Source organism: Mizuhopecten yessoensis, unplaced genomic scaffold (genome assembly GCF_002113885.1).
Source record: "Mizuhopecten yessoensis strain PY_sf001 unplaced genomic scaffold, ASM211388v2 scaffold10651, whole genome shotgun sequence".
NCBI classification, from domain to species: Eukaryota; Metazoa; Mollusca; class Bivalvia; order Pectinida; family Pectinidae; genus Mizuhopecten; species Mizuhopecten yessoensis.
In genome coordinates this window covers 2,247,092-2,253,961 of record NW_018408653.1, presented here as the reverse complement: position 1 = coordinate 2,253,961, position 6,870 = coordinate 2,247,092, and the positions used below count along the sequence as shown (strand labels likewise).

The 6,870-nt window shown below is 42.1% G+C and overlaps 1 long non-coding RNA gene across 1 annotated transcript; it reads left to right on the top strand.

Moving 5' to 3' along the window:
* The first annotated feature begins 720 nt into the window (after nucleotides 1-720).
* LOC110461674 lies at nucleotides 721-2,469 on the top strand. Its single transcript, XR_002464167.1, has 4 exons — nucleotides 721-841; nucleotides 1,242-1,378; nucleotides 1,833-1,945; nucleotides 2,224-2,469. It is a non-coding gene; the product is annotated as an uncharacterized LOC110461674 (long non-coding RNA).
* Nucleotides 2,470-6,870: the final 4,401 nt, after the last annotated feature.

The window sequence follows — 6,870 nt, the reverse complement described above, 5'->3', positions numbered from 1 at the left end:
GTTAGGGGGGCGGAAACCGGGAGTTAGGGGGCCGGGAGGTGGGACGTAAGGGGGCGGGAGAATCAGTAGCATACTTAAACAAAATGATGTGCTAAAAGCAACCAACACGCTTATATTACGTTAATAATGTAAAAATTAGAATGTCAATGCTCCTTCCGTAAATCAAGTCCGATTCGCGACCAATTATTAGGTCTAAACGTGCATTCGGAAGTCTTCGGCGATCTTCGGCGATTTTGGCGACCTTCGACTTTGGCAACAACAACATGGCTGATAAAGTTGTTAGCGCGAGGGTACACATTTTCAAAAAAGGAAATGATGTTGCCCTGGACAATTACTATATTTATGTGACTCATCGCATCGACAGCGAGTTTTCTGATGACCTCAGGGAACTTAAAAAGGAGCATCGGTTTGGTGAACGTTGCCTCAAACGAGGTGTTCAAAAGTTTGAGATGGAATTATCCGTTTTTGAACGAGATGTGAAGAGAATGGTTGTGGTGGAGAACCACCAGGCATGGACGTATGCGTCCAATCTGATAACAGCAGGCAAAGCCGACCTCCACAGTACGTTAAATTAAAGTATATGACCTAAAGCTCTAAAGCATGCAGGCCCGTTGCCCCAACTCATCCACCCTACCCATACCGTTTCCTCTATAGGACTCACCATATGTGTTGAAATCAAAACACGTATGGTTAAACTTACATTTTACGTTTCAGTAAAACTCTTCGATGCTGAACTTGTCGGTTCACCAAATTGCCTAGTATTAACCCATTGCAAGACAGAAGGCGAAACACCCAATACTGAACCACCAGCTAATGAACCACCAGCGAAGATAAGAAAACGGTAAAAAGCATATAGGCCTATAATTTTACAATCTAATTTGTTTTGTTGCACTGGGAATCATAAGCGCAACAAATGGTATGCACTACTAGTTGTTGTTACACTAGGGGGTGCGACCCATATTGTAACTAATTGTTACACTAACGTATGTTGGGTACATGTATTTTCATTTGATTACAAAACTGGTTCACATAGATAATTCCAGTGAATATATTTTTATTTTTTAAGCATGACATTTTTATCACTGCATACATTCATTTTCTTACAGTATTTTTGTTCTGACCCGAAAAAAGGAGGGGGGGGGACCCCTCCCCTGTATTCGCCCATGTATTTCAGTTAAGTTTTTGTAAATACATCATATTAGACCTATTTTACATATATAATGTCGTAGTATTTGTTGTAGCACCAGTCATACCAAACACAAACCGGAGACCAGAGCAAAACTCGACCTATATCAGAAAGTGAAAGATGCTAGGAAATCGAAGGAAGATGTGAACAGGACTGATACAGAAATAAAGCTCATGGAACAATTTGTAACAGGTATGTTTACTTTTGAAGCTTTTTACCTTATTAAGTAATTAACATACCAGAAGACGTACAGGTATATGATAAAATAAGTGGTATATTTCAGCTTTAGTTCAGTAACTGTGTGCCAGGTTGTGTATATACAGTTAAAGTATGGGCTTGAGGGATAGAGCTAGGTTCTGAAGCATTTCCGGAGGAGTTACGGAAAAAGCCGAATCAGTGGTGTTTTAGCTTCAAGGACCCCTAACCGGGTGTCAGCTCGAGGGCTAACACCCGGGACTGGGCATATCGGGGATATAGCAAATTTATCGACTTATTTTTAGAGAGTATTCTGAGTAAAGGTATATTATTAAAATATGCTATACATGTAAGCGAAACAAATGATAGACTGAAAATGCAACAGTGAACGTGTACGAGTCTCTTCTTCTTTTTTGTATATTGCACACGTAACATAGTCGGTTGTTTGCAGATATCAACGACTTGGATGATTGCGTCGCCATAGATGAACTCACTATTCGGTGTGGAATATGCCACCGAGATGTCGCACTAAATAAAGTGGGGCAAGAGGATACTTCGTGAAAAGTAAGTAAAGTTAAAGAGGAAGATAATACGTGATTGATCATGAGTAGTAAACATAGAAAACCATACACTTCCAGTACTTACAAATTTTGCTAATTAGAATAGATATTTTAGTAGTCTCAAATATCTAAATCAAAATTATAAAAACAAATACTGATATTTCTTCTTGGGAGTTAAATTAGCTAATCTAAAGCACACGACATTTTTCGTATGCACTCATGTTTAACATGCTATTCTTGTGAAGCCATTATTTAAATTGTTGATATAAATTTTTTCTTCAGGTCATTATACGGATGCAGCCAACCCTGGATAAGTACACAGTCAGGAAGGACGTGGTAGAGAAGAGCGCAGTTGAAGAAGAAGAAGAAAAGTAAATGCTATATTCATATGCTATAATGTCCTGAAGGATCCGATATAAGCCGGCTTTAAAAAAACCTTTTTCAGTATTTATTGGGTTTTAGTCGTTGTGTAAAATTGACTTAAAGTAAAATAAAGGAAAATGTGGCATTAAGACGGATTTTGTTATTATTGTAGGATTGATGACAAACCTGGCTGTCGTGAAAATGTCGACGCATACCCCTGTACAGCAACTACTCAACACTTCGGTCATGACATTGTTGCATGCCATCTTCCAATTGGTATATTACCATGTTTGCCATTTTCAGTGGCTTCACCCGAGTTGCCTGTATCAAGTTGTTCATTGCCAGACACTTCTCGACCGTCGTTGTTTGAACAGACCGACATTGAAATAATGGACACGGAACAAAAGCAAACACATTTGCCATCAGAGGCAGACATAGAAACTGTGTGTAGAACTTATTTGGTGCATGATATGAATGTTGAAGATACCGACAGTGACTCGTGTAGTGATTACGAGTCGGTAGAACACAACTTACAAACACAACACAGTCCTCTTTTGCCAAAACAGATGTATGATCCAATGTTCGATTCAGGTTATCAAAGATAGTGTTTGCCGATGACGTCGCTCAAAAACTCGATTATTTGTTAGGTGAGGGAATTGTACCAGAAAATAGCCTGTACTACTGTTTGATGAAAAACATTAACAATTGTATATTCCACTACACTGTCCAGCACAAAGACGATGGAGTCAAATTCGAATGGGACCAAAACATCATTGATTGGTGCAGTTCGGTTCTCTACCTAGGTGGGAACAGAACTTACAACTTTCTCAGGGGACCCGGAAACTTTCAAAAAGGGAAGTAATGCAAGTTTGATGCCAGTCTTTTCAATCTCCCATTACCAGATGAAAGGACATGCCGAAGACACGCGCCGTCGTTTACAACAAAACCAGGCATTATTACAGAGCTACTAGTTCACTTTATACGGCTTTTGATCTCGAATTCTATCCCACCCATTGTGAATTGCGAGTCTTTAATCGTGTATGGCGTGTGCATGTCACGAGATGGAATTGGTCTAAAGCCTGAACTGTCATTTGACCCTTTTCGCAAGGTATTGGTTGGCACAGTGGAGGACATCGACTACGAGTATGTGGTTCAAAATCCCGTTCCGGATCCGGTGACTCTCAGGAAGAGTATTATTAAAGACGCAGACACTCTTGTGTTGACTGATCTCACAAACAACGTCAGCCTTCCTGTTGGTTTGGATTTCACTACACATTTTCAAACAGCTCATGAGGTGAAAAAGTTGATTGAAGATAGAGTATCCGAGGCACAATGTTGTTTGAACTGTGTCGAGAAACTACTGAAGTCTGGGCAAAACAGTATCTTACGTTTGACAGAGCTGAGCTGTAGTTCCCGGTGTACCAAATGTGAAGAGCAACGTGATGTATGTCCACAGTGTGTGCAGGATGGCCAACTCCATGCCGAACCACAACTTCGCTCGTGCCGACAATGCATATGTGACGGTGTAAAATGTCAACGCTTAGCGGTGTTAACAGTTATCCATGACTGTGAACAGAAAAATAAAACTGCTATGGAATTGATACTGGCGTCAAAAGAGCAAGACACTGTCAACAAAGAATTCCAAGTGACAACTGTAGGACCAGACGCAGTCCACATAGGGAAATGCCTGCTCGGAAGCCTTTCAAATTGGTGGTTGATTGTTGACAATTTTCGAATTAGTCTAGTCTTCAGAGGATGCTACGAAACAATCCAAGTTCAGAAATCGGGAGACAAATACGTGAGTGTGTTGCATTAGACTCTGTGCAGCGGAAGGACCGACAGTCAACCGAAGCAGTTGCTGAAGTGTGCAGTCCCAGGTTGATTGCTATCCTGTCCGACCATGACCCAGCAGAGCGTGTAGTTTGCACAATCATCCCAGAAACATTTCGCAAATGTGAAGAAAACAAAATTGGCTGTTTGGAAGAACCTGTTTCCATATGTATGTCGGGGGATCCTTCAGTGTATCTGGTTGTAGACAGAAAGGGAAAGCTTCTCTCAGTCCGGCTTCACTACCCAGCGGAAATCAAAGTTCTAGCACAAAAGCTCACGTGTCCCGTCGCCGTAGAAGTGATTGACGACGTAGCAATAGTGGCAGAACAAGGACAAGGAGGGAGACTGTGCTACGTCGACTGGAGGAAAAAGTTGCCGCTTTCCCTAATCTCAGCACGTAAAGCAACACTATTCGAAATAGCGAGTCAGTTGGAGATAACAAACCACCAAACAATGACGGCAGCTGAACTGCGGAGTAGGATCAAGGATGCACTTCCAAAAGATACATCAACCAACCAGACTGTCAACACCTTGGACTGCGGTGTTGAAATAGAGCGACCAACAGCACTTTCCAAGGCAGGGGATGATATGCTTCAGATCTTGGAACAAAATCTGTCTTGCAAATAGGGATCGACCGGAAAGTTTCCACAACGAAGGCGTGTTTTACTTTGGAGGGTACGTGTCTGTCACGGGTTCGTATTGGCAACATGTCAACGTGCTATGGTTTGACATACAGAACAGGTTTTGCATTTGTGGCTGATCATTCCGCCGGGATCTTACGAGTTGATCTAGAGTCGCACGACATAACTGTGATAGTGAGAAGTGGCGGATGCTATAGACCACACGGAATTGCCCTTATTGACAACGACATCATTTTCACTAATGTGCAGCAGCCAAATGTTTGCTGTGTTCAGGATGGCTACACTTACCACGAGGAAACACCACAGCCTCTTTCAATTGTAAAACTTGCAGGTTCAGTGTCACCTGGAAACATCGACGGAATTGGCAAAGATGCCCACTTCACGCAACCAACGGGTATATGTAGTGAAGGGATCACGCTTCTTGTGTTAGATTCCGGATATCGCTCGCTCAGAATCTTAACCTCCTTACATCCTCTTTGCATGTACCTGACAAACATTCAGAAGATCTACGGTGCGTTTTCCGTCCATACTGACATTGTTGGCCAAGGCACCAGTACAGTTCTGGGAGTAGCTATCGACGACTTGAGGGTAGTTGAACGTTCCCTACTTCCATGGCACAGGAGGCCAAACAGCTGTTAGAAATACATACAAACACATTGCAAGGTCCACATGGAGTACCTGCATCAAAGACTGTCAAGTCAATACGGATGTTGCACGAGATGCTCTCGGATTTAAAGTCTGTCGTTGCTGGGGTTAACTCTTCGTTTCAAATGGACACAAACGCAATGTTGACATTGGACGAACACTTGCATAGTGTGCTCGGCTGAGGACAGAGACGCCGACTGTTTTAGACTGTGCCACGGACTTTACAAAGGCAGTAACAGAGGTGATCAAGCAGCAGACCTTGTGTGGGTACCACTACTTCACGTCAAAAAAACATAAGCAGTATGCAACGCCAACAGGGTTCCTGAAGTATGGAGATCTGCCAAAGATTAAACAGAAAAAACCCTATCAAGCTATCGCAGGATAAAATCAAAGTGCTGCTTCTGTTCAGAGAGACATTTGGGAAAGGTGTTCGACAAAGAAGTGTTCGTGCGGACACAACAAAATACAAAGCGGGGACACTTCCGCTGAATCTGTACGCGAAGGAGACAGTGTCAGGATCCACACTTAAGTTTGACGGCGACCCAGTTGAACTTATGGACAACAGTAACGTTGTCGTTACGGAACCTACACACCCAGGAGAAAAGTCTTCATTCGACGTGGGTGACATCCTTGTTCTTGATGTGGATGGGGCTGTAAATCTTCAACTGAGTGCTGTGAAATCGCAAGTGCTGTCCTCCGCAAATGTTTACCGCCTTGGAATATATGAGGAAGACCATGACCTTATATTCGTTCAAACTAAACAAGCACACATACCATCACATTGTGTAGTAGACATACTTGCCCCATCCGACTACAACATTAACAATGACACTATTACTCTAGGTGAGGAGACCTACAACAGACTAACTGCTGGCATAGAAGCAACAACCATAAATGAGGAGGTACATGCACTACACCAGGAAGAGGAGAGGACATTGTTCACCACACGAACAAAACGGGGGAGAAATGTGACTGCTCCCAAGCGAATGACTGATTATTTCTATTTCTAAATGCCACAAACGAGAAACATTAAAACAAGTGGTAGGCCATTAAATGTCATATTGTGTAGCATTGACTTGGTCAGAGAAAGGACCGGCAGTTAACTGAACCTAGTGGGGTCATCTCGCTAATCCAATAATAAGGCATATTATACTACGCTTCGAAGTTATGGTGTTTCTAAAAAAAGGAAGTATATGAACTGAGTCTAGGATTTAGTGGGGTCATCTCGCTAATCAAACATAGACATCTAATATACCTACTAGACGATTAGTGTTTTTACCGTCTTTATGATGAAAGCGACAGTGATAAATATTATATTACAAAGGAAAGTAGATACGGCCTCGGATTTAGTGGGGTCAACTCGCTAATCCATATACTACAGGCATGGACTATATCCACTATATATCACTATCGTATTACGTTACCGTGTTTTTACAGTTTTTAACGAGCC